The following is a 17,053-nucleotide window of genomic DNA, read 5'->3' on the forward strand; positions in this document are numbered from 1 at the left end:
AGACACTTTTTCTCTGCTTTCTCAGTCTGTTTCCTAGTGCCGGTTTGAAGTTCCTGCAGTTTTCACTGTCAAACCGAGTTGGAGCTAGAACCTCCCCATATATTTGTATGGAATGGAGTTTGCAACTGAAAAGAAACTTTGTGTTCCCAACAAGCTAGGTGAAGGACGGCTTTCACACACACTTATCTCTCAGAACTGAGCAAGTGGAGAGACGTTCGTTCATCTAGCACCAAGGGAACGGGTTGCAGGAGACACTTTTTCTCTGCTTTCTCAGTCTGTTTCCTAGTGCCGGTTTGAAGTTCCTGCAGTTTTCACTGTCAAACCGAGTTGGAGCTAGTACCTCCCCATATGTATGTATGGAATGGAGTTTGCAAATGAAAAGAAACTTTGTGTTCCCAACAAGCTAGGTGAAGGACGGCTTTCACACAAACTTACCTATCAGAACTGAGCAATTGGAGACACGTTCGTTCATCTACCACCAAGGGAACGGGTTGCAGGAGACACTATTTCTCTGCTTTCTCAGTCTGTTTCCTAGTGCCGGTTTGAAGTTCCTGCAGTTTTCACTGTAAAACCGAGTTGGAGCTTCTACCTCCCCATATATATATATGGAATGGAGTTTGCAACTGAAAAGAAACTTTGTGTTCCCAACAAGCTAGGTGAAGGACGGCTTTCACACACACTTATCTCTCAGAACAGAGCAATTGGAGAGACGTACGTTCATCTAGCACCAAGGGAACGGGTTGCAGGAGACACTTTTTCTCTGCTTTCTCAGTCTGTTTCCTAGTGCCGGTTTGAAGTTCCTGCAGTTTTCACTGTAAAACCGAGTTGGAGCTTCTACCTCCCCATATATATATATGGAATGGAGTTTGCAACTGAAAAGAAACTTTGTGTTCCCAACAAGCTAGGTGAAGGACGGCTTTCACACACACTTATCTCTCAGAACAGAGCAATTGGAGAGACGTACGTTCATCTAGCACCAAGGGAACGGGTTGCAGGAGACACTTTTTCTCTGCTTTCTCAGTCTGTTTCCTAGTGCCGGTTTGAAATTCCTGCAGTTTTCACTGTCAAACCGAGTTGGAGCTAGTACCTCCCCATATATATGTATGGAATGGAGTTTGCAACTGAAAAGAAACTTTGTGTTCCCAACAAGCTAGGTGAAGGACGGCTTTCACACACACTTATCTCTCAGAACTGAGCAAGTGGAGAGACGTACGTTCATCTAGCACCAAGGGAACGGGTTGCAGGAGACACTTTTTCTCTGCTTTCTCAGTCTGTTTCCTAGTGCCGGTTTGAAGTTCCTGCAGTTTTCACTGTCAAACCGAGTTGGAGCTAGAACCTCCCCATATATATGTATGGAATGGAGTTTGCAACTGAAAAGAAACTTTGTGTTCCCAACAAGCTAGGTGAAGGACGGCTTTCACACACACTTATCTCTCAGAACTGAGCAAGTGGAGAGACGTTCGTTCATCTAGCACCAAGGGAACGGGTTGCAGGGGACACTTTTTCTCTGCTTTCTCAGTCTGTTTCCTAGTGCCGGTTTGAAGTTCCTGCAGTTTTCACTGTCAAACCGAGTTGGAGCTAGTACCTCCCCATATATATGTATGGAATGGAGTTTGCAAATGAAAAGAAACTTTGTGTTCCCAACAAGCTAGGTGAAGGACGGCTTTCACACACACTTATCTATCAGAACTGAGCAATTGGAGACACGTTCGTTCATCTACCACCAAGGGAACGGGTTGCAGGAGACACTTTTTCTCTGCTTTCTCAGTCTGTTTCCTAGTGCCGGTTTGAAGTTCCTGCAGTTTTCACTGTAAAACCGAGTTGGAGCTTCTACCTCCCCATATATATATATGGAATGGAGTTTGCAACTGAAAAGAAACTTTCGGTTCCCAACAAGCTAGGTGAAGGACGGCTTTCACACACACTTATCTCTCAGAACAGAGCAATTGGAGAGACGTTCGTTCATCTAGCACCAAGGGAACGGGTTGCAGGAGACACTTTTTCTCTGCTTTCTCAGTCTGTTTCCTAGTGCCGGTTTGAAGTTCCTGCAGTTTTCACTGTCAAACCGAGTTGGAGCTAGTACCTCCCCATATATATGTATGGAATGGAGTTTGCAACTGAAAAGAAACTTTGTGTTCCCAACAAGCTAGGTGAAGGACGGCTTTCACACACAATTATCTCTCAGAACTGAGCAAGTGGAGAGACGTTCGTTCATCTAGCACCAAGGGAACGGGTTGCAGGAGACACTTTTTCTCTGCTTCCTCAGTCTGTTTCCTAGTGCCGGTTTGAAGTTCCTGCAGTTTTCACTGTAAAACCGAGTTGGAGCTTGTACCTCCCCATATATATGTATGGAATGGAGTTTGCAACTGAAAAGAAACTTTGTGTTCCCAACAAGCTAGGTGAAGGACGGCTTTCACACACACTTATCTCTCAGAACTGAGCAAGTGGAGAGACGTTCGTTCATCTAGCACCAAGGGAACGGGTTGCAGGGGACACTTTTTCTCTGATTTCTCAGTCTGTTTCCTAGTGCAGGTTTGAAGTTCCTGCAGTTTTCAGTGTAAAACCGAGTTGGAGCTTCTACCTCCCCATATATATGTATGGAATGGAGTTTGCAACTGAAAAGAAACTTTGTGTTCCCAACAAGCTAGGTGAAGGACGGCTTTCACAGACACTTATCTCTCAGAACACAGCAAGTGGAGAGACGTTCGTTCATCTAGCACCAAGGGAACGGGTTGCAGGAGACACTTTTTCTCTGCTTTCTCAGTCTGTTTCCTAGTGCCGGTTTGAAGTTCCTGCAGTTTTCACTGTCAAACCGAGTTGGAGCTAGAACCTCCCCATATATATGTATGGAATGGAGTTTGCAACTGAAAAGAAACTTTGTGTTCCCAACAAGCTAGGTGAAGGACGGCTTTCACACACACTTATCTCTCAGAACTGAGCAAGTGGAGAGACGTTCGTTCATCTAGCACCAAGGGAACGGGTTGCAGGAGACACTTTTTCTCTGCTTTCTCAGTCTGTTTCCTAGTGCCGGTTTGAAGTTCCTGCAGTTTTCACTGTCAAACCGAGTTGGAGCTTGTACCTCCCCATATATATGTATGCAATGGAGTTTGCAACTGAAAAGAAACTTTGTGTTCCCAACAAGCTAGGTGAAGGACGGCTTTCACACACACTTATCTCTCAGAACTGAGCAAGTGGAGAGACGTTCGTTCATCTAGCACCAAGGGAACGGGTTGCAGGAGACACTTTTTCTCTGCTTTCTCAGTCTGTTTCCTAGTGCCGGTTTGAAGTTCCTGCAGTTTTCACTGTCAAACCGAGTTGGAGCTAGTACCTCCCCATATATATGTATGGAATGGAGTTTGCAACTGAAAAGAAACTTTGTGTTCCCAACAAGCTAGGTGAAGGACGGCTTTCACACACACTTATCTATCAGAACTGAGCAATTGGAGACACGTTCGTTCATCTACAACCAAGGGAACGGTTTGCAGGAGACACTTTTTCTCTGCTTTCTCAGTCTGTTTCCTAGTGCCGGTTTGAAATTCCTGCAGTTTTCACTGTAAAACCGAGTTGGAGCTTCTACCTCCCCATATATATGTATGGAATGGAGTTTGCAACTGAAAAGAAACTTTGTGTTCCCAACAAGCTAGGTGAAGGACGGCTTTCACACACACTTATCTCTCAGAACTGAGCAAGTGGAGAGACGTTCGTTCATCTAGCACCAAGGGAACGTGTTGCAGGAGACACTTTTTCTCTGCTTTCTCAGTCTGTTTCCTAGTGCCGGTTTGAAGTTCCTGCAGTTTTCACTGTCAAACCGAGTTGGAGCTAGTACCTCCCCATATATATGTATGGAATGGAGTTTGCAAATGAAAAGAAACTTTGTGTTCCCAACAAGCTAGGTGAAGGACGGCTTTCACACACACTTATCTCTCAGAAGTGAGCAAGTGGAGAGACGTTCGTTCATCTTGCACCAAGGGAACGGGTTGCAGGAGACACTTTTTCTCTGCTTTCTCAGTCTGTTTCCTAGTGCCGGTTTGAAGTTCCTACAGTTTTCACTGTAAAACCGAGTTGGAGCTTCTACCTCCCTATATATATATATGGAATGGAGTTTGCAACTGAAAAGAAACTTTGTGTTCCCAACAAGCTAGGTGAAGGACGGCTTTCACACACACTTATCTCTCAGAACAGAGCAATTGGAGAGACGTTCGTTCATCTAGCACCAAGGGAAGGGGTGCAGGAGACACTTTTTCTCTGCTTTCTCAGTCTGTTTCCTAGTGCCGGTTTGAAGTTCCTTCAGTTTTCACTGTAAAACCGAGTTGGAGCTTCTACCTCCCCATATATATGTATGGAATGGAGTTTGCAACTGAAAAAAACTTTGTGTTCCCAACAAGCTAGGTGAAGGACGGCTTTCACACACACTTATCTCTCAGAACAGAGCAAGTGGAGAGACGTACGTTCATCTAGCACCAAGGGAACGGGTTGCAGGAGACACTTTTTCTCTGCTTTCTCAGTCTGTTTCCTAGTGCCGGTTTGAAGTTCCTGCAGTTTTCACTGTCAAACCGAGTTGGAGCTAGAACCTCCCCATATATATGTATGGAATGGAGTTTGCAAATGAAAAGAAACTTTGTGTTCCCAACAAGCTAGGTGAAGGACGGCTTTCACACACACTTATCTCTCAGAAGTGAGCAAGTGGAGAGACGTTCGTTCATCTTGCACCAAGGGAACGGGTTGCAGGAGACACTTTTTCTCTGCTTTCTCAGTCTGTTTCCTAGTGCCGGTTTGAAGTTCCTGCAGTTTTCACTGTCAAACCGAGTTGGAGCTTCTACCTCCCTATATATATATATGGAATGGAGTTTGCAACTGAAAAGAAACTTTGTGTTCCCAACAAGCTAGGTGAAGGACGGCTTTCACACACACTTATCTCTCAGAACAGAGCAATTGGAGAGACGTTCGTTCATCTAGCACCAAGGGAAGGGGTGCAGGAGACACTTTTTCTCTGCTTTCTCAGTCTGTTTCCTAGTGCCGGTTTGAAGTTCCTTCAGTTTTCACTGTAAAACCGAGTTGGAGCTTCTACCTCCCCATATATATGTATGGAATGGAGTTTGCAACTGAAAAAAACTTTGTGTTCCCAACAAGCTAGGTGAAGGACGGCTTTCACACACACTTATCTCTCAGAACAGAGCAAGTGGAGAGACGTACGTTCATCTAGCACCAAGGGAACGGGTTGCAGGAGACACTTTTTCTCTGCTTTCTCAGTCTGTTTCCTAGTGCCGGTTTGAAGTTCCTGCAGTTTTCACTGTCAAACCGAGTTGGAGCTAGAACCTCCCCATATATATGTATGGAATGGAGTTTGCAACTGAAAAGAAACTTTGTGTTCCCAACAAGCTAGGTGAAGGACGGCTTTCACACACACTTATCTCTCAGAACTGAGCAAGTGGAGAGACGTACGTTCATCTAGCACCAAGGGAACGGGTTGCAGGAGACACTTTTTCTCTGTTTTCTCAGTCTGTTTCCTAGTGCCGGTTTGAAGTTCCTGCAGTTTTCACTGTCAAACCGAGTTGGAGCTAGAACCTCCCCATATATATGTATTTAATGGAGTTTGCAACTGAAAAGAAACTTTGTGTTCCCAACAAGCTAGGTGAAGGACGGCTTTCACACACACTTATCTCTCATATCTGAGCAAGTGGAGAGACGTTCGTTCATCTAGCACCAAGGGAACGGGTTGCAGGGGACACTTTTTCTCTGCTTTCTCAGTCTGTTTCCTAGTGCCGGTTTGAAGTTCCTGCAGTTTTCACTGTCAAACCGAGTTGGAGCTAGTACCTCCCCATATATATGTATGGAATGGAGTTTGCAAATGAAAAGAAACTTTGTGTTCCCAACAAGCTAGGTGAAGGACGGCTTTCACACACACTTATCTATCAGAACTGAGCAATTGGAGACACGTTCGTTCATCTACCACCAAGGGAACGGGTTGCAGGAGACACTTTTTCTCTGCTTTCTCAGTCTGTTTCCTAGTGCCGGTTTGAAGTTCCTGCAGTTTTCACTGTAAAACCGAGTTGGAGCTTCTACCTCCCCATATATATATATGGAATGGAGTTTGCAACTGAAAAGAAACTTTGGGTTCCCAACAAGCTAGGTGAAGGACGGCTTTCACACACACTTATCTCTCAGAACAGAGCAATTGGAGAGACGTTCGTTCATCTAGCACCAAGGGAACGGGTTGCAGGAGACACTTTTTCTCTGCTTTCTCAGTCTGTTTCCTAGTGCCGGTTTGAAATTCCTGCAGTTTTCACTGTCAAACCGAGTTGGAGCTAGTACCTCCCCATATATATGTATGGAATGGAGTTTGCAACTGAAAAGAAACTTTGTGTTCCCAACAAGCTAGGTGAAGGACGGCTTTCACACACACTTATCTCTCAGAACTGAGCAAGTGGAGAGACGTTCGTTCATCTGGCACCAAGGGAACGGGTTGCAGGAGACACTATTTCTCTGCTTCCTCAGTCTGTTTCCTAGTGCCGGTTTGAAGTTCCTGCAGTTTTCACTGTAAAACCGAGTTGGAGCTTGTACCTCCCCATATATATGTATGGAATGGAGTTTGCAACTGAAAAGAAACTTTGTGTTCCCAACAAGCTAGGTGAAGGACGGCTTTCACACACACTTATCTCTCAGAACTGAGCAAGTGGAGAGACGTTCGTTCATCTAGCACCAAGGGAACGGGTTGCTGGGGACACTTTTTCTCTGATTTCTCAGTCTGTTTCCTAGTGCAGGTTTGAAGTTCCTGCAGTTTTCAGTGTAAAACCGAGTTGGAGCTTCTACCTCCCCATATATATGTATGGAATGGAGTTTGCAACTGAAAAGAAACTTTGTGTTCCCAACAAGCTAGGTGAAGGACGGCTTTCACACACACTTATCTCTCAGAACTGAGCAAGTGGAGAGACGTTCGTTCATCTAGCACCAAGGGAACGGGTTGCAGGGGACACTTTTTCTCTGCTTTCTCAGTCTGTTTCCTAGTGCCGGTTTGAAGTTCCTGCAGTTTTCACTGTCAAACCGAGTTGGAGCTAGTACCTCCCCATATATATGTATGGAATGGAGTTTGCAAATGAAAAGAAACTTTGTGTTCCCAACAAGCTAGGTGAAGGACGGCTTTCACACACACTTATCTATCAGAACTGAGCAATTGGAGACACGTTCGTTCATCTACCACCAAGGGAACGGGTTGCAGGAGACACTTTTTCTCTGCTTTCTCAGTCTGTTTCCTAGTGCCGGTTTGAAGTTCCTGCAGTTTTCACTGTAAAACCGAGTTGGAGCTTCTACCTCCCCATATATATATATGGAATGGAGTTTGCAACTGAAAAGAAACTTTGTGTTCCCAACAAGCTAGGTGAAGGACGGCTTTCACACACACTTATCTCTCAGAACAGAGCAATTGGAGAGACGTTCGTTCATCTAGCACCAAGGGAACGGGTTGCAGGAGACACTTTTTCTCTGCTTTCTCAGTCTGTTTCCTAGTGCCGGTTTGAAATTCCTGCAGTTTTCACTGTCAAACCGAGTTGGAGCTAGTACCTCCCCATATATATGTATGGAATGGAGTTTGCAACTGAAAAGAAACTTTGTGTTCCCAACAAGCTAGGTGAAGGACGGCTTTCACACACACTTATCTCTCAGAACTGAGCAAGTGGAGAGACGTTCGTTCATCTGGCACCAAGGGAACGGGTTGCAGGAGACACTTTTTCTCTGCTTCCTCAGTCTGTTTCCTAGTGCCGGTTTGAAGTTCCTGCAGTTTTCACTGTAAAACCGAGTTGGAGCTTGTACCTCCCCATATATATGTATGGAATGGAGTTTGCAACTGAAAAGAAACTTTGTGTTCCCAACAAGCTAGGTGAAGGACGGCTTTCACACACACTTATCTCTCAGAACTGAGCAAGTGGAGAGACGTTCCTTCATCTAGCACCAAGGGAACGGGTTGCAGGGGACACTTTTTCTCTGATTTCTCAGTCTGTTTCCTAGTGCAGGTTTGAAGTTCCTGCAGTTTTCAGTGTAAAACCGAGTTGGAGTTTCTACCTCCCCATATATATGTATGGAATGGAGTTTGCAACTGAAAAGAAACTTTGTGTTCCCAACAAGCTAGTTGAAGGACGGCTTTCACACACACTTATCTCTCAGAACACAGCAAGTGGAGAGACGTTCGTTCATCTAGCACCAAGGGAACGGGTTGCAGGAGACACTTTTTCTCTGCTTTCTCAGTCTGTTTCCTAGTGCCGGTTTGAAGTTCCTGCAGTTTTCACTGTCAAACCGAGTTGGAGCTAGAACCTCCCCATATATATGTATGGAATGGAGTTTGCAACTGAAAAGAAACTTTGTGTTCCCAACAAGCTAGGTGAAGGACGGCTTTCACACACACTTATCTCTCAGAACTGAGCAAGTGGAGAGACGTTCGTTCCTCTAGCAGCAAGGGAACGGGTTGCAGGAGACACTTTTTCTCTGCTTTCTCAGTCTGTTTCCTACTGCCGGTTTGAAGTTCCTGCAGTTTTCACTGTCAAACCGAGTTGGAGCTAGAACCTCCCCATATATATGTATGGAATGGAGTTTGCAACTGAAAAGAAACTTTGTGTTCCCAACAAGCTAGGTGAAGGACGGCTTTCACACACACTTATCTCTCAGAACTGAGCAAGTGGAGAGACGTTCGTTCATCTAGCACCAAGGGAACGGGTTGCAGGAGACAATTTTTCTCTGCTTTCTCAGTCTGTTTCCTAGTGCCGGTTTGAAGTTCCTGCAGTTTTCACTGTCAAACCGAGTTGGAGCTTGTACCTCCCCATATATATATATGCAATGGAGTTTGCTACTGAAAAGAAACTTTGTGTTCCCAACAAGCTAGGTGAAGGACGGCTTTCACACACACTTATCTCTCAGAACTGAGCAAGTGGAGAGACGTTCGTTCATCTAGCACCAAGGGAACGGGTTGCAGGAGACACTTTTTCTCTGCTTTCTCAGTCTGTTTCCTAGTGCCGGTTTGAAGTTCCTGCAGTTTTCACTGTCAAACCGAGTTGGAGCTAGTACCTCCCCATATATATGTATGGAATGGAGTTTGCAACTGAAAAGAAACTTTGTGTTCCCAACAAGCTAGGTGAAGGACGGCTTTCACACACACTTATCTATCAGAACTGAGCAATTGGAGACACGTTCGTTCATCTACCACCAAGGGAACGGGTTGCAGGAGACACTTTTTCTCTGCTTTCTCAGTCTGTTTCCTAGTGCCGGTTTGAAGTTCCTGCAGTTTTCACTGTAAAAGCGAGTTGGAGCTTCTACCTCCCCATATATATATATGGAATGGTGTTTGCAACTGAAAAGAAACTTTGTGTTCCCAACAAGCTAGGTGAAGGACGGCTTTCACACACACTTATCTCTCAGAACAGAGCAAGTGGAGAGACGTTCGTTCATCTGGCACCAAGGGAACGGGTTGCAGGAGACACTTTTTCTCTGCTTTCTCAGTCTGTTTCCTAGTGCCGGTTTGAAGTTCCTGCAGTTTTCACTGTCAAACCGATTTGGAGCTAGTACCACCCCATATATATGTATGGAATGGAGTTTGCAACTGAAAAGAAACTTTGTGTTCCCAACAAGCTAGGTGAAGGACGGCTTTCACACACACTTATCTCTCAGAACTGAGCAAGTGGAGAGACGTTCGTTCATCTAGCACAAAGGGAACGGGTTGCAGGAGACACTTTTTCTCTGCTTTCTCAGTCTGTTTCCTAGTGCCGGTTTGAAGTTCCTTCAGTTTTCACTGTAAAACCGAGTTGGAGCTTCTACCTCCCCATATATATGTATGGAATGGAGTTTGCAACTGAAAAGAAACTTTGTGTTCCCAACAAGCTAGGTGAATGACGGCTTTCACACACACTTATCTCTCAGAACAGAGCAAGTGGAGAGACGTACGTTCATCTAGCACCAAGGGAACGGGTTGCAGGAGACACTTTTTCTCTGCTTTCTCAGTCTGTTTCCTAGTGCCGGTTTGAAGTTCCTGCAGTTTTCACTGTCAAACCGAGTTGGAGCTAGAACCTCCCCATATATATGTATGGAATGGAGTTTGCAACTGAAAAGAAACTTTGTGTTCCCAACAAGCTAGGTGAAGGACGGCTTTCACACACACTTATCTCTCAGAACTGAGCAAGTGGAGAGACGTTCGTTCATCTAGCACCAAGGGAACGGGTTGCAGGGGACACTTTTTCTCTGCTTTCTCAGTCTGTTTCCTAGTGCCGGTTTGAAGTTCCTGCAGTTTTCACTGTCAAACCGAGTTGGAGCTAGTACCTCCGCATATATATGTATGGAATGGAGTTTGCAAATGAAAAGAAACTTTGTGTTCCCAACAAGCTAGGTGAAGGACGGCTTTCACACACACTTATCTATCAGAACTGAGCAATTGGAGACACGTTCGTTCATCTACCACCAAGGGAACGGGTTGCAGGAGACACTTTTTCTCTGCTTTCTCAGTCTGTTTCCTAGTGCCGGTTTGAAGTTCCTGCAGTTTTCACTGTAAAACCGAGTTGGAGCTTCTACCTCCCCATATATATATATGGAATGGAGTTTGCAACTGAAAAGAAACTTTGGGTTCCCAACAAGCTAGGTGAAGGACGGCTTTCACACACACTTATCTCTCAGAACAGAGCAATTGGAGAGACGTTCGTTCATCTAGCACCAAGGGAACGGGTTGCAGGAGACACTTTTTCTCTGCTTTCTCAGTCTGTTTCCTAGTGCCGGTTTGAAATTCCTGCAGTTTTCACTGTCAAACCGAGTTGGAGCTAGTACCTCCCCATATATATGTATGGAATGGAGTTTGCAACTGAAAAGAAACTTTGTGTTCCCAACAAGCTAGGTGAAGGACGGCTTTCACACACACTTATCTCTCAGAACTGAGCAAGTGGAGAGACGTTCGTTCATCTGGCACCAAGGGAACGGGTTGCAGGAGACACTTTTTCTCTGCTTCCTCAGTCTGTTTCCTAGTGCCGGTTTGAAGTTCCTGCAGTTTTCACTGTAAAACCGAGTTGGAGCTTGTACCTCCCCATATATATGTATGGAATGGAATTTGCAACTGAAAAGAAAATTTGTGTTCCCAACAAGCTAGGTGAAGGACGACTTTCACACACACTTATCTCTCAGAACTGAGCAAGTGGAGAGACGTTCGTTCATCTAGCACCAAGGGAACGGGTTGCAGGGGACACTTTTTCTCTGATTTCTCAGTCTGTTTCCTAGTGCAGGTTTGAAGTTCCTGCAGTTTTCAGTGTAAAACCGAGTTGGAGCTTCTACCTCCCCATATATATGTATGGAATGGAGTTTGCAACTGAAAAGAAACTTTGTGTTCCCAACAAGCTAGTTGAAGGACGGCTTTCACACACACTTATCTCTCAGAACACAGCAAGTGGAGAGACGTTCGTTCATCTAGCACCAAGGGAACGGGTTGCAGGAGACACTTTTTCTCTGCTTTCTCAGTCTTTTTCCTAGTGCCGGTTTGAAGTTCCTGCAGTTTTCACTGTCAAACCGAGTTGGAGCTAGAACCTCCCCATATATATGTATGGAATGGAGTTTGCAACTGAAAAGAAACTTTGTGTTCCCAACAAGCTAGGTGAAGGACGGCTTTCACACACACTTATCTCTCAGAACAGAGCAAGTGGAGAGACGTACGTTCATCTAGCACCAAGGGAACGGGTTGCAGGAGACACTTTTTCTCTGCTTTCTCAGTCTGTTTCCTACTGCCGGTTTGAAGTTCCTGCAGTTTTCACTGTCAAACCGAGTTGGAGCTAGAACCTCCCCATATATATGTATGGAATGGAGTTTGCAACTGAAAAGAAACTTTGTGTTTCCAACAAGCTAGGTGAAGGACGGCTTTCACACACACTTATCTCTCAGAACTGAGCAAGTGGAGAGACGTTCGTTCATCTAGCACCAAGGGAACGGGTTGCAGGAGACACTTTTTCTCTGCTTTCTCAGTCTGTTTCCTAGTGCCGGTTTGAAGTTCCTGCAGTTTTCACTGTCAAACCGAGTTGGAGCTAGTACCTCCCCATATATATGTATGGAATGGAGTTTACAACTGAAAAGAAACTTTGTGTTCCCAACAACTAGGTGAAGGACGGCTTTCACACACACTTATCTATCAGAACTGAGCAATTGGAGACACGTTCGTTCATCTACCACCAAGGGAACGGGTTGCAGGAGACACTTTTTCTCTGCATTCTCAGTCTGTTTCCTAGTGCCGGTTTGAAGTTCCTGCAGTTTTCACTGTAAAACCGAGTTGGAGCTTCTACCTCCCCATATATATATATGGAATGGTGTTTGCAACTGAAAAGAAACTTTGTGTTCCCAACAAGCTAGGTGAAGGACGGCTTTCACACACACTTATCTCTCAGAACAGAGCAAGTGGAGAGACGTTCGTTCATCTAGCACCAAGGGAACGGGTTGCAGGAGACACTTTTTCTCTGCTTTCTCAGTCTGTTTCCTAGTGCCGGTTTGAAGTTCCTGCAGTTTTCACTGTCAAACCGATTTGGAGCTAGTACCACCCCATATATATGTATGGAATGGAGTTTGCAACTGAAAAGAAACTTTGTGTTCCCAACAAGCTAGGTGAAGGACGGCTTTCACACACACTTATCTCTCAGAACTGAGCAAGTGGAGAGACGTTCGTTCATCTAGCACAAAGGGAACGGGTTGCATTAGACACTTTTTCTCTGCTTTCTCAGTCTGTTTCCTAGTGCCGGTTTGAAGTTCCTTCAGTTTTCACTGTAAAACCGAGTTGGAGCTTCTACCTCCCCATATATATGTATGGAATGGAGTTTGCAACTGAAAAGAAACTTTGTGTTCCCAACAAGCTAGGTGAAGGACGGCTTTCACACACACTTATCTCTCAGAACAGAGCAAGTGGAGAGACGTTCGTTCATCTAGCACCAAGGGAACGGGTTGCAGGAGACACTTTTTCTCTGCTTTCTCAGTCTGTTTCCTAGTGCCGGTTTGAAATTCCTACAGTTTTCACTGTAAAACCGAGTTGGAGCTTCTACCTCCCCTTATATATATATGGAATGGAGTTTGCAACTGAAAAGAAACTTTGTGTTCCCAACAAGCTAGGTGAAGGACGGCTTTCACACACACTTATCTCTCAGAACAGAGCAATTGGAGAGACGTTCGTTCATCTAGCACCAAGGGAACGGGTTGCAGGAGACACTTTTTCTCTGCTTTCTCAGTCTGTTTCCTAGTGCCGGTTTGAAATTCCTGCAGTTTTCACTGTCAAACCGAGTTGGAGCTAGTACCTCCCCATATATATGTATGGAATGGAGTTTGCAACTGAAAAGAAACTTTGTGTTCCCAACAAGCTAGGTGAAGGACGGCTTTCACACACACTTATCTCTCAGAACTGAGCAAGTGGAGAGACGTTCGTTCATCTAGCACCAAGGGAACTGGTTGCAGGAGACACTTTTTCTCTGCTTTCTCAGTCTGTTTCCTAGTGCCGGTTTGAAGTTCCTGCAGTTTTCACTGTCAAACCGAGTTGGAGCTAGAACCTCCCCATATATATGTATGGAATGGAGTTTGCAACTGAAAAGAAACTTTGTGTTCCCAACAAGCTAGGTGAAGGACGGCTTTCACACACACTTATCTCTCAGAACTGAGCAAGTGGAGAGACGTTCGTTCATCTAGCACCAAGGGAACGGGTTGCAGGGGACACTTTTTCTCTGATTTCTCAGTCTGTTTCCTAGTGCAGTTTTGAAGTTCCTGCAGTTTTCAGTGTAAAACCGAGTTGGAGCTTCTACCTCCCCATATATATGTATGGAATGGAGTTTGCAACTGAAAAGAAACTTTGTGTTCCCAACAAGTTAGGTGAAGGACGGCTTTCACACACACTTATCTCTCAGAACACAGCAAGTGGAGAGACGTTCGTTCATCTAGCACCAAGGGAACGGGTTGCAGGAGACACTTTTTCTCTGCTTTCTCAGTCTGTTTCCTAGTGCCGGTTTGAAGTTCCTGCAGTTTTCACTGTCAAACCGAGTTGGAGCTAGAACCTCCCCATATATATGTATGGAATGGAGTTTGCAACTGAAAAGAAACTTTGTGTTCCCAACAAGCTAGGTGAAGGACGGCTTTCACACACACTTATCTCTCAGAACTGAGCAAGTGGAGAGACGTTCGTTCCTCTAGCACCAAGGGAACGGGTTGCAGGAGACACTTTTTCTCTGCTTTCTCAGTCTGTTTCCTACTGCCGGTTTGAAGTTCCTGCAGTTTTCACTGTCAAACCGAGTTGGAGCTAGAACCTCCCCATATATATGTATGGAATGGAGTTTGCAACTGAAAAGAAACTTTGTGTTCCCAACAAGCTAGGTGAAGGACGGCTTTCACACACACTTATCTCTCAGAACTGAGCAAGTGGAGAGACGTTCGTTCATCTAGCACCAAGGGAACGGGTTGCAGGAGACAATTTTTCTCTGCTTTCTCAGTCTGTTTCCTAGTGCCGGTTTGAAGTTCCTGCAGTTTTCACTGTCAAACCGAGTTGGAGCTTGTACCTCCCCATATATATGTATGCAATGGAGTTTGCAACTGAAAAGAAACTTTGTGTTCCCAACAAGCTAGGTGAAGGACGGCTTTCACACACATTTATCTCTCAGAACTGAGCAAGTGGAGAGACGTTCGTTCATCTAGCACCAAGGGAACGGGTTGCAGGAGACACTTTTTCTCTGCTTTCTCAGTCTGTTTCCTAGTGCCGGTTTGAAGTTCCTGCAGTTTTCACTGTCAAACCGAGTTGGAGCTAGTACCTCCCCATATATATGTATGGAATGGAGTTTGCAACTGAAAAGAAACTTTGTGTTCCCAACAAGCTAGGTGAATGACGGCTTTCACACACACTTATCTATCAGAACTGAGCAATTGGAGACACGTTCGTTCATCTACCACCAAGGGAACGGGTTGCAGGAGACACTTTTTCTCTGCTTTCTCAGTCTGTTTCCTAGTGCCGGTTTGAAGTTCCTGCAGTTTTCACTGTAAAACCGAGTTGGAGCTTCTACCTCCCCATATATATATATGGAATGGTGTTTGCAACTGAAAAGAAACTTTGTGTTCCCAACAAGCTAGGTGAAGGACGGCTTTCACACACACTTATCTCTCAGAACTGAGCAAGTGGAGAGACGTTCGTTCATCTAGCACCAAGGGAACGGGTTGCAGGAGACACTTTTTCTCTGCTTTCTCAGTCTGTTTCCTAGTGCCGGTTTGAAGTTCCTGCAGTTTTCACTGTCAAACCGATTTGGAGCTAGTACCACCCCATATATATGTATGGAATGGAGTTTGCAACTGAAAAGAAACTTTGTGTTCCCAACAAGCTAGGTGAAGGACGGCTTTCACACACACTTATCTCTCAGAACTGAGCAAGTGGAGAGACGTTCGTTCATCTAGCACAAAGGGAACGGGTTGCAGGAGACACTTTTTCTCTGCTTTCTCAGTCTGTTTCCTAGTGCCGGTTTGAAGTTCCTTCAGTTTTCACTGTAAAACCGAGTTGGAGCTTCTACCTCCCCATATATATGTATGGAATGGAGTTTGCAACTGAAAAGAAACTTTGTGTTCCCAACAAGCTAGGTGAAGGACGGCTTTCACACACACTTATCTCTCAGAACAGAGCAAGTGGAGAGACGTACGTTCATCTAGCACCAAGGGAACGGGTTGCAGGAGACACTTTTTCTCTGCTTTCTCAGTCTGTTTCCTAGTGCCGGTTTGAAGTTCCTGCAGTTTTCACTGTCAAACCGAGTTGGAGCTAGAACCTCCCCATATATATGTATGGAATGGAGTTTGCAACTGAAAAGAAACTTTGTGTTCCCAACAAGCTAGGTGAAGGACGGCTTTCACACACACTTATCTCTCAGAACTGAGCAAGTGGAGAGACGTTCGTTCATCTAGCACCAAGGGAACGGGTTGCAGGGGAAACTTTTTCTCTGCTTTCTCAGTCTGTTTCCTAGTGCCGGTTTGAAGTTCCTGCAGTTTTCACTGTCAAACCGAGTTGGAGCTAGTACCTCCCCATATATATGTATGGAATGGAGTTTGCAAATGAAAAGAAACTTTGTGTTCCCAACAAGCTAGGTGAAGGACGGCTTTCACACACACTTATCTATCAGAACTGAGCAATTGGAGACACGATCGTTCATCTACCACCAAGGGAACGGGTTGCAGGAGACACTTTTTCTCTGCTTCCTCAGTCTGTTTCCTAGTGCCGGTTTGAAGTTCCTGCAGTTTTCACTGTAAAACCGAGTTGGAGCTTCTACCTCCCCATATATATATATGGAATGGAGTTTGCAACTGAAAAGAAACTTTGGGTTCCCAACAAGCTAGGTGAAGGACGGCTTTCACACACACTTATCTCTCAGAACAGAGCAATTGGAGAGACGTTCGTTCATCTAGCACCAAGGGAACGGGTTGCAGGAGACACTTTTTCTCTGCTTTCTCAGTCTGTTTCCTAGTGCCGGTTTGAAATTCCTGCAGTTTTCACTGTCAAACCGAGTTGGAGCTAGTACCTCCCCATATATATGTATGGAATGGAGTTTGCAACTGAAAATAAACTTTGTGTTCCCAACAAGCTAGGTGAAGGACGGCTTTCACACACACTTATCTCTCAGAACTGAGCAAGTGGAGAGACGTTCGTTCATCTGGCACCAAGGGAACGGGTTGCAGGAGACACTTTTTCTCTGCTTCCTCAGTCTGTTTCCTAGTGCCGGTTTGAAGTTCCTGCAGTTTTCACTGTAAAACCGAGTTGGAGCTTGTACCTCCCCATATATATGTATGGAATGGAGTTTGCAACTGAAAAGAAACTTTGTGTTCCCAACAAGCTAGGTGAAGGACGGCTTTCACACACACTTATCTCTCAGAACTGAGCAAGTGGAGAGACGTTCGTTCATCTAGCACCAAGGGAACGGGTTGCAGGGGACACTTTTTCTCTGATTTCTCAGTCTGTTTCCTAGTGCAGGTTTGATGTTCCTGCAGTTTTCAGTGTAAAACCGAGTTGGAGCTTCTACCTCCCCATATATATGTATGGAATGGAGTTTGCAAC

Source organism: Camelus dromedarius, unplaced genomic scaffold (assembly GCF_036321535.1).
Source record: "Camelus dromedarius isolate mCamDro1 unplaced genomic scaffold, mCamDro1.pat HAP1_SCAFFOLD_176, whole genome shotgun sequence".
Classification (NCBI taxonomy): domain Eukaryota; kingdom Metazoa; phylum Chordata; class Mammalia; order Artiodactyla; family Camelidae; genus Camelus; species Camelus dromedarius.